The following is a 15,450-nucleotide window of genomic DNA, read 5'->3' on the forward strand; positions in this document are numbered from 1 at the left end:
GTATTTTAAATTGTCCACCCTCTCCACCATTGTGCTGTTGATGGTCACTGGGGACATTTTGGAGGTTTGCACTGTCCAAAAATAAAAAGAATCACAGAGCAGCCCGGTGCAGGGTCGGTGCCTGGAGCTGAGGTGAGAGTAGCCGGTGCTGGTGGACGGTGCAAACCTCAAAAAAATGTCCCGAAGCTGCATTTCAAATGGTGGCGTCAGCAAAATGTCTATCCGTCCTGCAGTGTGCCATTGCCCTTTGGGATCTAGTTTTCGTCACATGTTAAATTGGATGTTTTGGTGCAGTTTTGGCAATATTTTCCTAGAGATCGGCCCAGTTAAACTCCCCAGCAACGATTAGTGCAGTCTCCGTATGTGCGGTCTCCCTCACATTAATACAATTTTTAACTATAACAGTGCCTGAATACTCTACAGTACTAAATCAGTACATGCACTGATGTTTTAGGCCAGATGGACTTCTTCGGTTTCTTAAAATAGACCCTGAGGTTAAACTGGCATTAGTTGTTTTGTTTTTTTTAAATTTGCTAACAACCATCTCTATACTGAGTTCACACAGTTCACTTCACTGACATTCAGCTCAGCACAACATTAAATCTCACATCTAAAATGCACTAATACACTTTGTACCAGAACACAGACAACACTTTGTCACTCATTACACAACAACCTGAAAAAACACTTAAACAGGTAGCATTACCTTACACCATTGTCTTTGAAGTAGCTTTTATCTATTTATGTATTTTATTTACTTGTTTGTTTAGAATAAACCAAGATACCATTACAATAAAAATAATGCTACTACTTTATCGTATGGATAATAAGTAAGTAAGTAAGCTTTTATTTATATTGCACTTTACAGACACATATACATGCAAAATTGAAACAGATAGATTAATAAAATATTCAAACATGAGACAGAGAGAAATCAACCAGAATGAAATAAAACAGGACATGGGAACAAGAAGGGAGGTCTATAGAAAGGCTCGCTGATATAAATGGGTTTTGAGGCGTCATTTAAAACAGTCCAAGGATTCGGCCGACCTAACAGGTTGTGGAAGATGATTCCACAGAGTCGGGGCTAAGAATGCAAATGTGTGGTCACCTTTTGATTTGCGGTTTGTGCGGGGGATAGATAGAAGGCCATCCATGATCCAGAAATTATACAACACGCTTCTGGACAAATATCTGTCATAAATTTTCTTTGATATGTAATACTTATAATAAACCAGAGCTGTATAGAAAGATCCAAATCTGATGACGACACAGGTATACAAAATTTTCTACACTACGATCTTTTGACTTGCTTCAAAATGAAAGTGTCTGCACAATAAATGATTGAGCTTATGTCACAGTTTATAATCACTCCTATTTCTTATTTAGCACCTCAGTTGTCAGGTAATACCAGCTCAGTTTACAAACCCAGGGGGTACACATCTCCAATTTTTAAAAGATTTTTTACTGGTTTTAGAAAATATGGTGAAATATAAAATATTGTAATATGTGTTTTTATTTCATGTGCATATTTTGTGCATGAACATTTAAATTGAAAAAAAATCTAAAAAACAGTGATATGAGTTCACAACAAGTGATCATGTCATGGTCCTGTCACACCAGCTTTACATTTCAGTGACATACCATCATGAATCTCAATTTCATCTTCAGCAGCATGTAGGTATAGAGAGGCTGGTGTTGTTGTTGATGTTATGTATTCAGAAATGGGAACCCTATCATGTTTAATTCAGCAAAATGTTATAACAACATTTCCCCCCATGGTGAAATCAAGCTCTCTGTCAGTGAGCTTTGAACAGCAGAGCTCAACATGGAGACCTTTTTGTATGTTCAGAGCTGCAGGGTAGATCTCTCTCCCTCGCTCGCTCTCTCATCATACACACACACACATACACACGCACACACACACACACACACACACTGAGGGAGTAGATTTGATGCAGGCTTAATTAATGATTTGATAACTGTTGAGGCGTTAAATGGAGCGCAGGGATAGTCGAGAATCCCAGATGAGGAGTGAAAGCGGAGCGGTGCTAGCTGGTAATATGATGTGAAGGGTTTCTCTCCACCTGCTGCAACACACGCTGTTTCTTTCTTCTCTCTTCGTGCCTCGTCTTTAAACTTCCAGATCAAGTGAAGTTTATTTTTTACAGCCATTAGGGCCTCTTAACACCCAACCCTTGACCCAACAAGGAGGAAAATGATAAAATTGGAGGAAGCCAGAGAGAAAGAGAGAGAGAATGCTTAGGTGCGCAGAGTTTTCTGATACTGTGAAGATAAAGGACTGTGTGCTCTTGCACCACTTACAAGCTTCACTCTCTCATTATTTGTCAAATTTCTGATTGTTTGGTTCCTGTAAAAGCAGCCTACTGGTAATAGTGAGGACACACTATAAACACAGAAGTATTATACAACACTGCCAACACCACTTCTAACTCCTCACTGTGTCACATGGCAACGCTCCCAAGCATATTAAGTATTTCTCCTTTGTGTAAATAAGCAACCTTCCACTTTTTACCTGGATTTACATGACTTTATGCCAAGAAATAGTTCAATTTTGTTTGTAGCTATAATCTTGGAAACAGCCCATCGCAGAATCATATTTTCTTTTTCACTTTTTTTGCCAAATCTACACAGCTACCAGGCAAATTTCCTATCATTTAAAATATATTTTTTCACCTTTGGATTGTTGCCTTTCTCTGATTGGATTGTTGCCTGCTTTTCCACAATGCCCTAAAGGAGACATATCATGAGCATTTCCGGGTCTATGTTTATATTCTGGGGCTCTATTGGAATATCTTTGCATGGTTTACAGTTCATGCATTTATATTATACTGACCCTTTATGCAGACCCTCAGTTCAGCCTCTGTCTGAAACAGGCCGTTTTAACTCCTGTCTCTTTAAGATCAGGATCCCACCGGGCGCGCCTGGTTCACATTCCGGCTCCGACGCGGTTTTGTTTTCCGTCTTGCACGCGGTGTCCTACCTGACTGGGAGCGTTTCATAAATGGAGCATTTCAGCATTTGCGGTCAAGCCAGCTGCCTTTTTAATTCAGTTGTACTGCTACTAATGTAATTACACACAAAAAAAAAAAAATTCTGTGTGAAAAGAAACTGAACCAACTAGAAAACACAACAAGTTTACCAACTTATCCATTGATCCAGACCAAATCAAATGAAAAATACATTGGAAAACATCCTTAGTCTCACTTTGAAGACCGTAACATAGGATTCACATCATTTTCATACTCATCACACCGTGCAGTGATCCCTTGTACCCTGTATGGAGACATCTGCTTTTATAATGTTTTTCTACTCATTTATTAAGGTTTTTTTTTTAATGTGTCACCTGTCTGCATCTTTATGGCTGGATACTAACAATTTGTGTTATTCTTTGTCTTGGGTGTTTGATTTTGTGAAAGCATAGATCCAGTGCATTAACAACAGCACATGAACGCAGCATAATAGTTATGGCTAAAAATATGGATATCACATATATGTTGGATATCTCGTACATAAAATAGATACATAAAATCTGATACATAGAAAGTATTACCATAATGTGTAAAAAAATTTGGCTGGAATTGAATCATTTATGTAATAGAAGTACAGGCAGTGTTCATTTCGCCTCCAGGAGGACAATTTGAATAAGCGTACATCTATTTCAAGCATGATTTGTCATGGTTGATGACGTGGATGAAGCAGGTAACATCGACTTGTCATTGAGTCTTCTGAACCTTCAGTTCAACTCTGTGGCTCTTCACCGTTGTCATTAACAACCCAGCCGCAGCTCTATCCTGCCTCTTTGAGCTGCAGGCAAAGTCAGCCAATAAAGAAACAGGACAATTACACACATAATGAAGACTGCCGAGAGGAGGAATTAAAATTTAAACTGAGCCAGGTGTACTGCTGAATGAGAGAGAGAGTGAGTCGAATGTGTCGGCAGGTTTATGAACTCAGACAGAAGGAAAAAGTGGGACTGAATAAATGACCAAACTGAAAATTAATCTGACTCATTATGAATTCAGATTTCTCTTCATCAGCAGCTGGTTCCAGATCAGACGGCATGCTGTGATGGACACAAATAGATGAAAACTCAGAGAGAAAACACATTATGTCTGTTATATCTCCCCATACTCATCACAGGCAAAGCAGTTGGCTGTGTTCTCATCAAACATTTGTACTGTGTCAATTTTGAAGGTTTAGGGTTTTTGCTTTTACAAAGGCTCCTACTGATTAAACACCTTCCACAGTTTTAAAATCATGTTGCAGACTTTCACAAATCTGACTGTTTGAAGACAAAAGTACTTTAATTCAAGAGCAGAAAGTTGCGTTCGGCTCTTGCAGCGAGAGAGCTGCCTCATAACTCTCTGCCTCTCTCTCTGATGACCTTATTTTCTCTCAACTATAATTAAGAGGTCTTGAGTTAAGCGGCCTTTTGATACAAATGATGTTATTAATCAGCACCCAGAGGAGAGCAACCACTAATGACCTTTATAATGAGGGGGCTGGAGTCAACATGCTTTTTCTTCTCTTCTCACCTCCTGCTATGCACTCTTCCTCCTCAGCTGTTTCTCTTTTGTCCTTTAAAGCTGGAGAGCGGGACTTTTGTCTCCCCCTTCTGGAAGTGAGAGGAATTACAAAAACACTGTTGACACATGCTTACATCATAGGCTCCGCTGTAGCGTACTCCGTCACTACTGTTGCGGCTTTAAAACAGTGAATGAATTGTTTTGAACATCACACAAGTCCTACGAAATGACTATCACAATTTGATCATTTAGTCCGATAACATTTGGAAAGTCTAGAAGAGCTGCACGATTAAATTATTTTATCCCCATTCAAGTTAGCAGAGAGCTAACTGGAAGTTAGCCAGCTTGACCGGCAGAAGTCTTCAGTGCCCATGATCTGCCCAATAGAGCATGTGCTGTATACATTCATCCGGCCAGCGCAGGAATGTCAAACCCAACACCAGATTAAAGACGTATACTGTGAAATACAGAGAGATTTATCTGCTTGTGATGGGCTTAAACAGCATTGTGTGAACTCGTTTGGCAAGGGCTTGAATGTAATGGACGTTCATTTACATATAAAAAATACTTCTTTTGCATAGTGTCCACATTTAACTGCAAGTGGGCATGCCACCAACAACACATATGTAAACGTTTCAATGACATATGAAAAGTATGGCTCAAAAAGCACTCCTGATACAGCCTATCATATGGAGGATACTGTTATTGAAAGTAACTCACACATTTTACAGTTGCATCCGATTCCATCCCATGTAATCATCATTAAATAATTGAATTATAAATACATATTCCTGTTCAGTATTCATCTTATATCCCCATTTGTCACACCTGTTTGTCATTTCCTCATCAAGCCGCAGTACAAATAGCAGCCACTCTCTCTCTACCAGATAGTTTTTGCTGCCTTTTGCTAAGTTTTTCAGCTTTTTTCTTGCCTGCCTAGTTTGTTGCTTTCTTTGTTTTTTTGACCCCTGCGTCTGCTTTGCTCCTCTGAACGTCTGCCTTGTTCTGACTGCTTTCATTTGCCAACTGTAATCCAGCCTTCTGACCTGAGTAAAGAGTGTTTTAGACTCATCTGCTGTTGGCTCCTGAGTTAGCTTTTTTGTAAATATTCCCAGTGAGAAATAAGACACTCATCCTGTAGCGTATGTTCCTTGCTTGACTCATGCATATACAAGGAATTCAGCAGCATTTGACCAAGTAGGAACCACACAAAAACTTCTTAGATAGAAGTTAGTAGCACTGAGCATCTACCTGATAATGAGAAGCTGTGACTTCTGGTGACTGGTGAAATTTTAATAATAATACCATTCCTGATTTAATTGGCCTTGATGCAGCTAAAAAGTCTCTGCATTTAGGAGCTAAGCCTGTGAGTCAACAATCCGTGGCACCGGCTTGTTTTTCTCCTGCTCATAATGAGAAGGTCATGCTGTTTCTTACAACACTCGACTGTATTTTTTAAATTTTTTTTATTTTTTTTGCTGTGGCAACACATAATATTTCAGTTGTGTGTTTTAAACAGATTTCAGGAAGTCATAAGTATGACCAACAACAAACAAACTCAATTTTTATTTTAATTGCAAGTTTATCAGCTAAGAGATACAGCTGATCTGGGAATGAAACTTCTGGAAAACATCTGGAAAAACACAGTGAAAACATATCTTATTGTTTAACATCATAAAAAGGGGAAATAGAACTGACTTGAGGCAAAAGATGAAATCTAGTATTAAATAAATTAGGTCTGAATCTGTGATACTACTGATATGTTGGCTGCACGTATTTTTGCTCATATTGTGAGTGCTGATAATGACTTTGCACCTTATGTACAGTGATCTGGATTCTACATTGCCTTTGGTACATCGCTGTATTGGTATATCTGCCACCTTTCTGCTTGTATTCATGCTGGACAAAAGAGACTTGCAGCCTCGGTGGAAAAACCTGGTTAGAGAAAATTCAAGATGTGAGCAGAAAAGTCCACCTGGAGGCTTCAGATTCATATATAAAGTAACAAAAACACATCAGTATGCGATGAACTTTTTTGGTTTTAGAGTCAGAGCTCAGAGCAGAAGGAAAAGAAAGAGGAAAAAATGAAGACAACAAGCAGTGGTGATGATTGATTGGTTGATTGGATAGAAAGGATGAGGTCAATATGTCATCTGTTGGCATCCTCTACCGTTAAATGAAAGAATAATCCATGAAAGAATGGCAACACAAAAGAAAAAGAGAAGAAGAAGAGGTCCTGTTTCTTCTGGCCATGCTCATGGCCTGACACTGTTTCTATGGAAACAGTGTCAGGCCGGTGAATCCTGGTGAAACAGACCAGAGTGACCCAACCAAAATCTCTGAACAGGAAATATTAGATAAGATGAAACTACACTAGGGAAATTGAAATTAGATTTCAAGAAATATATATAGGGTGAAATGGCCTTGCCTCACCCCTGTGAGAAGCAGCTTTCTGGTGATAGTATCTCCCTGCCAGGTGTCAGGTTAGTACCCGTCAAATAAAAGAAGAGATATGAGCCTGACTCTGCTGCTACAGATACCAGATGCATATCAGACAGAGACAGGCCACTGGGTGAGGGCTGAAGTTAGACTTGACTCTCAGTTTTTTAATTCTGACTGAGATTTGGACACTGACAATTTGTACTTTAAACCTACATTAAATTATTTTTTAGGGGTGCAACTTTGGGGCAGAAGAAGACATATAATCACCTTTTAAAGTTATATATATGATGGATATGTTAGCAATAGCAGATACGGGGCAACATTATCATTCATTTGGTGTCATGTTTGTGTGCAACTGATGAATATAAGTCCAATTTTCACTTTCCTTTTCGCTCTGTTTTTGGTCTGTCTTTGGGCGTTAGCTGCTTAATTGTGCCATTATTTTCACAAGCTAGTTGCTAACTTGTCATATTTGGCACTGGGTAGGTTGTGTAGATTTGGTTTTCAGAGCTTTTTTTGACGCAGAGAGTGAGCCAAAACAATAGAGTTATAGGCTGTAAAACCAAAACAGTGGACTGAAGCTAAAACCCCCCAACAGAGCTGAGGCGAACTGCAGATAATCCTGTGTGATAAGTGTTTCTACCAACTCCGAGGGAAATATATGGCTCTTTTATGTGCTAAATTCTCCACTTTGTTTACCAGCTAGTCACTAACTGTGTCTGTTTGCCATTTGGTGTTGAGCAGGTAGTATAAAGTGGGTTTTTAGGGCTTTTTTTCTGGAAACAGCTGCCTGCTGCAGCCGAAAACAACGCTATAAGAGCACTGAGAGTGAACCAGAAAGTAAAGTTGCAGATGGACAGCTAAACAATGAGCTCAGTAAAGCTGAGGGGAGCTACAGAGTTCTCTGTAGGTTCATCACTACGAGTCACACCTCTCACATTACACATTGTCATCTGATATGCTGTTATTATGACAAATATAAATTATATAAAGGCTTTTACAATCTGTACAACATAGACGTCTCAAGACCACAAAAGCTCCTCTTGAACATGACCTTGTCACCTTAGGCATCATTAAATTAAACATTAAACACAATTAAACAACAGCTTCATTGTGCATCTACTAACAGTACAGACTGCCGTAAGAAAGCACAACATGTATTTCAATTCAGAACACATACTAGTCTGTATATTGTAGTGTTTAAAAGTATGTGCTGCTAAAATCCAGTTGCTTTATGTAAAGCCTGAGATTAACAAATCAAAAGTCTCCATTCAAAACCACTTGAAACCTGTTTTTACTATGACAGGTGCACCAAGAAGACGAGAGGGTTCACACTTTAATGCTCACCTAATAATTTACCATAAAAAGTAACTGCCCTGAAATAGAAGAAAAGATATCAGGTGTGTCAGAATAAAGGCAGCTGAGGCGGAAATGTCACAGAATGGAACCACCAAGTGAGAATCAATTCAGTCAGTGTGACAATGTGTTTTGTCTTTAATTATCTGCTGAGGAGAAGATATCAACCACTTAGAGGCTAAAGTAGGGGCAGAGAACTATGATCAAAACATGATTCAATGCATCATAATCGTCCACACATTAAACTGTCCATCAGCAGCTCTACAATCCGAAGCTACAGCATAAATATTCTAACCCTCCTGCTGGAGACTTTGTCCTGTATGTTTGTTTCCTGTCTGACTGGTGGAGTGTGAGAGCATCTGTTTGGAGTCGTGCTCGTTCTCTAGCCGCTTCTGTCTCTGATGTTTGGCACTGAGAGCCCTCTGCTTCTCTTCAGTCATCAGTTGCTCTCCGCTAGCAGAAGGCTCATCATTAAAATATTGTGCACAGAGGTGTTAAAGCACCCAGGAATTCACACAGCATGCAGGCTCAGCTGAGTCTGTTTTCAACACTTTCTAGATACGAATATATATCCCACGATGCCTCATTGCAGGAGACACATAGTGAATTTTTACATGTAAAGTGATAATATACTCTGCTGCAGTCTCTCTGCACTGTGTATGAGCATCTTTTTAGGCAAGCATCCTTGACCTTGACAAAATATGGAGCATTGCGTTAGTTCAGGCAGAGGAGCAGGCATATTCATCGGCTGCCTGGCTACCAGCTGACCAGTAACATCCAATCATAGTTGCATAGGTGTACCAGGAGGCCTGATTTAACTATTACCACCTCCTCCAACACCCTAACCTTCACTAACGTTGAAAGTTTTGATATTGTTCTTTGACAGCTCCGTGAAACAGCTGTGCTTTTTCCACTTTCTCCAACTTCTCTGGCTGCAGTGCTGTTTTATTCAGATTTCAAACTTCTTGCATTTTATGTTTGTTTGTTGTTGGTTTTTTTTTCTTTTTGAGATAATGGCAATTGTAGACACAGTTTGACACATTAAGTAATTATGAGATAATGATTTTCCCCTGCGGTAAACAGTAACATGCCTCTGGCTTCCTTTAGGCAGACAGCAGGTCTGTGATATTTTACCATCATCCTTCTGTTCTCCAGAGCTACAGACTCTGGTTTCATTCTGCTTCAGCTTTAAAAAAAAAAGAGAAACAGCTTTGGACTACAACTAAAGAGACTAAAGACATATTCTTTTTATCTAGAGTAATAGCGACACAGAATGCATAATGACTATCAGGAAACTGTAAATCAAGTCAGTGTTTTTTCATGGGGATGTGTTTTAAGAACTCAAGAGGGTCCCAAACACAGGACAAGGACAGAGTGGTGTTGTTAAAGAAAAAAGGTTTATTGCAGGAGAGTTCTGGTCTTGGAGTGTTGGGGAAAGGGATCCAGCGGCAGCAGGTGGAGAGAGAGGGTGTGTGGCTGTGAGCGTGGGATGAGGGGAAGCCTAGCTGGCAGGCAGGAATGAGATGATCCTGGGGCACAAGAGAAACAGGTTAGCATTCAATTGATAGCTTGACACAAGGATTTCACTCACTAAATTGGCCTGGAAACATTTGCTACCGCTGAGGTTGAAACAACAATCCAGTGAAGAGTGGGTGAAGAGCCGGGGTAGATATATACTGGAGAGGAGGTGAAATGATAGCTGGCAGATGTGTGTTGACTGAGGGAGAAGATGAGCCGATAGAAGGCAGGTGTGCAGGTGTACTGTGAAGGAAGGGAAACCAAGCCTATGCCAACACACAGACACATGATAGAAAATAACAAAAAACATTATATGTCTCCTTTAAAAGGTTTATCAGAGCTCACTGAAACTCCATTTTGGCCAAAGACACCGTCCACCCCGACAAGCTCCAGTTACTGAAGGCTCCCATTGGACAGAAAAACTTCTTATTGTTGTTGTTGTTGTGACTGTGATGAAATGACCTTGGACTTGTTGTGCTGTGAGAATTGAAGACAAAGCCTGTTGACGCTTGTGAGGACTTTTGTTTTTATCAACATTCAGCTGCAGCAGATAAAGAGTCCTCAGAGAGCCAGATGATCACAGACACAACAGATTTATTTGGAGCTTTTCTCTTGACTTGTAAAGCTGCTGGTCTATTGTTTAGTATTCGAGTGACACAGTCACTTCATTAGCTGCTGATCAGCCTCCCTTATGACATCATTATCTGGTTAACGAGTAATGAGAGGCAGGTGTGTATGTAGCAGTTGATTGTTAAAAAAAAATCCCATCAGCGCTGTCGCTGTCTGTGGTGCTGAAACATCTCTGATGTCTTCTTCTGGTTTTCAGCCTTTTTGACTCACAACCCCCAGGGGTGTGTGTAAGTGCTAATCAGTTAATGAATGGTTTTAATCTTTTTCGCTGATTTAAAGGTTCAGTGTGTAGAATATAGTGGCATCTAGTAGAACAGACTTGGCAGAAATGGAATATAATATTCATTAGTATGTTTTAATTAGTGTATAATCACCTGAATATAAGAATTGTTGTGTTTTAATTACCTTAGAAGGAGTCCTTTATATCTACATAGAGAGCGCGTCCTCTTCAATGGAGCCCTCCATAGTGCACCGCCATGTTTCTACAGTAGCCTAGAATGGACAAACCCAACACTGGCTCTAGAGAGGGTCTTTCACATTTCACAGTCACCATAGGGTCTCCTTCACACTTGGAAGGGGAAGGGGGGGTATTCAGTTGGTTGCAATCTACAACCTCACTGCTAGATGTCATTAAATCTTACCTGGTCCTTTAATTTGATTAATTATCATAATAAGCCTTTAGGCTCAAAGCTCTAGAGTATTTCCACAGAAAAAAAACTAATCTGATAAAAATCTGCAGTTCTTCTCATCACAAAAATAAAGGTGGAAGGGAAAACTCAATGAAAATGGACCTTTTAAAGTAACAAAACCAGTTTTACAAACACTGCTATCAAAGTGAGTCCTCATATGTTGTACGCAGATACTGTATGCCATACTGGTCTAGGTCCGTATATCATCCCTGTTTGTTTCAGCCTGCAGCTGCAATTCCTCTATGTTAGTTCAGTTTCTCTGTCTTGTCTTTTTTTAACACAAGTCATGATTTTTTTAACCAACATAATTAAACAATTTAGCAGTTTTTACTGGTGCACATGCAATTTAGGCTGGAGCTGCAGCTAACAATTAATTTCATTATTCATTAATCTGCTAATTATTTTTTAATTTATAGATTTTGTCAGGTTAACAGTCCAAAACTCAAATATATTCAATTTACTATCATATTAAACAGAGAAAAACAACAAGCTGTTGTATTGATGTAGCAAATGTGTAGTTTTTTTTTTCCTTGGTGAATGTTGATAAATAATTATTAGCATTGTTGATGATTCATTTTGTGTGTCATTTTGTGATAAACCGACTAATCTTTTCAACTCTAATGTAGGCACTGACGATTTGGTGTCCTTGGAGCTTTTAGTTGTTTCTTGTTACTTTACAAATCCAAGCGTATATTTCCAGACCACTATTGCGACGAATTGCTACCTACTTTATAGCAATGTAAGTAGTTTGTAATTTAGTTACTTAACAGTTTTGAGTCTTTTTCCTTGAGGTTTTCACATTGTGTTAAGGTTTTGTTTTGTTTTGCTTTAGTACTGTTATAGTATTTTGTAAAACCCTCACTCCTGTGTTAGGATTCCTTGCAGTTTCCAGCCTCCCACATTGAAAGTCTGTACAAATCCACTGCTGTCAGGCATCTGACCTGTTAAGCAACATTTCCATAAATGTTCAAGAATCAGAAGTCATGTAAGTACATCCAGAGATAGATTATACAACACAACAACAATGCAATTCATCTGTGATGAAAGATGTATCACAACTAGTGGATAACAAATATTGCTGAACATGATCAGCATGCTGTCACTGTAAACATTAAAAGATTGGATTTACTTAAAGAGCTTTGATTATAATCAGCATTCACTCAGCCTCGGTCATTACAGTCACTCTGCTTCTGGTCAGATGAATGATTCATTGACTTTTCATCAGTCAGAACAGACACAAAGCAGCTCCGTGCGAGGTCTGAATTTCACAGACTTAGCTTTTGAGGGATTAGTTATTTTCGCAAAAAAAAAAAAAAAAAAAAAAAGTGTAGCTCTAGGACAGAAGCAGTATATCTTCATTCATATTAGTATATAAATGATGTGTCAGTTTTTTGATTCAGGGTTATTGAGGGAAAACCGAATTAAAATTGACTGCATTTGTTCATGTCAATGCCAACACAAGTATATCAACAACAACAACAGCAGTAATGGAACAAAACAGTTGGAAACAAATGAACAGTGAAGTTTAACATCCTTTACAGAAACATTGTGAACATCCTTCAGTGCCTGAGGCGGCCATTTGGTCATTAGCCTCAGCCATATTTTACATGACATCTCATCTCATCTGATATTTATAAATTTTAATTTTGTTTCTAGCCTTTTAATTTGTGTTCTAATGCGTTATGCTGTATTCGTTATCTAATGTTTTTATACATTATGCAGAGCACATTGAACTGCCTTTGGTTACAAAGTCTGTGGCTCATTTATATTTTGCTACTGGTCTAAATATATTAATATTTAATTGTTTTTTCATTTCTAATGTGAAAATAACATTTTTACATGTGGTTTTATTGGTGAACAGGAAACAATCTTTCTTGCTTCTTCCAGGTTTAAACTTTGACTACTTGGATTGCACTGAGCTGCATCACCCTTAAAACATAGTAAGGAAAATCCTCTTAGATCATGTTGCTGAAAACGTTATTTCTTTGTGTGATTATCCACCTTTCAAGGTCTTTTCTCACATAATCCTCCTGTAATTTTTTCCTCAGGTCAGTGAGAAACTTTCAGATGGTGCTTTGGTGTAATTATGATTCTTCATTCTGAATGGCCAAAGTCATCAAACAGTTCTGTCCTCTGCATTACGCCTGAGTAAACTGAACAGAAACTTATTTAGCTTATTTGGGATTTTCCTTTAAAACCACTGATTAAGGCATGTTTGATTTAAAAATGACTGGATGTATAAAGAGCTTAAGAAGAAGAGACTTTGAGGATGTTTTGGTTTAGTTTTGTGAACTTATACTGGTTAATTAACTGGTTTACAACAGATGAATTAAATTATTTAAAGAACCCCTCCAGACATCTATTAAGACTCTGCTTGGAACAATAATGTTTATCTGATATGGTTTTCCCACAGAAAAAACATATAATTTCCACTTTAAAATCCTTAAAATGACATTTCCTCTTTCTCCCTCATTAAAAATTGCAGAATCTATGAATATGCAAATATATTTCATCTCTGTATGTGCACTGGAGGTTTCAAGTTTCCGCATCACACTCGTGTAAATTGAATATTGGACTAGGATTGGCTTCGAAACTTCAGCAGATGAATGTTAAAACAGACTATTGTCAAACTCTGCACCTACATCTTTCTGCACAGAGAAGTTCAAACATCCAACTGTAGGAACAAGAAGAACATATTTTTGAGTGGAGGGAGACTTTAAGATTAAAGCAAACACATGAATCCAGGCAAAGATTAATTATTCGTCCAGATTCTCAAACCGGGTCCTTAACCAAATGATGTTAGATGCTACTTTTTTTTTTCTTCTCAGTTTCATTGACTTTCAAAATTGTAATACTTGTTGGTTGCATGTTTAGAGAGCAGATTTATTTGCCAGATCAACTCTCACCTTCACCTTTAAGATCATCTGTGGTAGAAATGTTATCAGTCATGTCTACATAAATATTGCCAGTGAGTTTGATAAAACCTGAGAAAATTATACATCTTATCGCCTGATTGAAGTATTCTCAAGTACTATTTAGCCCAAAAGGAGCCCCACTATTTCATTCAGTTCAAGCACAGAATCATGCTGGATCCTGATTGGTTGCATTATGCATAAAGGAGAAGTATAACATTTACTTAAATCTGTATTCACTGATTTTTTTTTTTTTTTTTTGTCCACTTGGGGGCAGCACAACAAGCTGCAAATACAACATTGATGTATTATCATCTTATAAAGGTAAATGTGCAAAGAGTTTCACATTCTGCAGTCATGGAGGAGCATTAGTATTCATCTGGAATCATGTTTCTGGCCACCTGAATAATGTAATTCCAATATTCAGTCTCCTTTTAGCTCTTTTTGGTCTCCACCAACTCCTGAGGGAAATGTCTGGCTCATTAGCTACTAAATGCTCCAGTATGTTCCAGTAAGAGTGAACCAAAACCATCAAGTTTCTGGCTGTGAAACTAAATCAATGACCTGAAAGACACAAAAAAGCTGCAGGGAACTGCAGATTTCAGTGATAATCCGCTGTGGGTTTATCACTGCAAGTTACATCTTTCATGTTACAGGTGGTAATTTTGTCATCGTTAATGTAAAAATATTGATTAGTGCAGTTTTAAATGATTCATTCCTTCCCCCTCCACCAACAGGAAGGACTCAAATGGAAACTAATGAACTCTACTGTACTTACATGCTGAATAATTTAGTTTTATAGATAACAGATATTCTTCAGAAACTTCAGAAAAACATTTTGAACTCTTTCCATTTGTGACTCCATTATATCTGTCAGCACTAAAACTTTAGATGACCGGAGAGCAAACTGTCAGAAAAGTGTTTGATGGAGCCACAGACAGCAGAGAAACAGATCCAAAAGTCCTGTGAAGCTCAACCAGTAGAGAAACTCCGCCACGGTCAGTGGTTTTATTTCCACTGGGACTCTCTAAACTCAGAGTCCGTGCACTCTCTCTGTGCTGTGAGCTGCTGCAGATAAGAGCGACATGTACATATGATGACACCGAGGTGTCGATATCTGTCTCTGTCTGCTGCTTCTGTCTTCTGTTCACATGCTGCGTCATCCTGTTGGCTGTGTTGGTGCAGAGACAAAGAGGAAAAACTACTGCTACCAAAAAATCCTCCTGGCTGAGCCAACGCTTTCTGTCTGACGGCCTCCTGATACAATCCAGATGAGACCGGACTCTTCCAAAGGTTTATCAGCTGCAAACAGCAGCACAATTACACCACAATCTACAATGGAAACGCTTACTG

General features: G+C 38.7%; 1 long non-coding RNA gene across 1 annotated transcript; it reads right to left on the bottom strand.

The window, feature by feature from the left end:
- Positions 1–9,726: 9,726 nt before the first annotated feature.
- LOC122993083 lies at positions 9,727–10,517 on the bottom strand. The gene is made up of 3 exons (XR_006406326.1): positions 10,212–10,517; positions 9,966–10,109; positions 9,727–9,877 (listed from the first exon to the last, which is right to left on the bottom strand). It is a non-coding gene; the product is annotated as an uncharacterized LOC122993083 (long non-coding RNA).
- Between the last annotated feature and the right edge of the window lie 4,933 nt (positions 10,518–15,450).

The sequence above is a fragment of the Thunnus albacares genome, chromosome 12, assembly GCF_914725855.1.
Source record: "Thunnus albacares chromosome 12, fThuAlb1.1, whole genome shotgun sequence".
NCBI classification, from domain to species: domain Eukaryota; kingdom Metazoa; phylum Chordata; class Actinopteri; order Scombriformes; family Scombridae; genus Thunnus; species Thunnus albacares.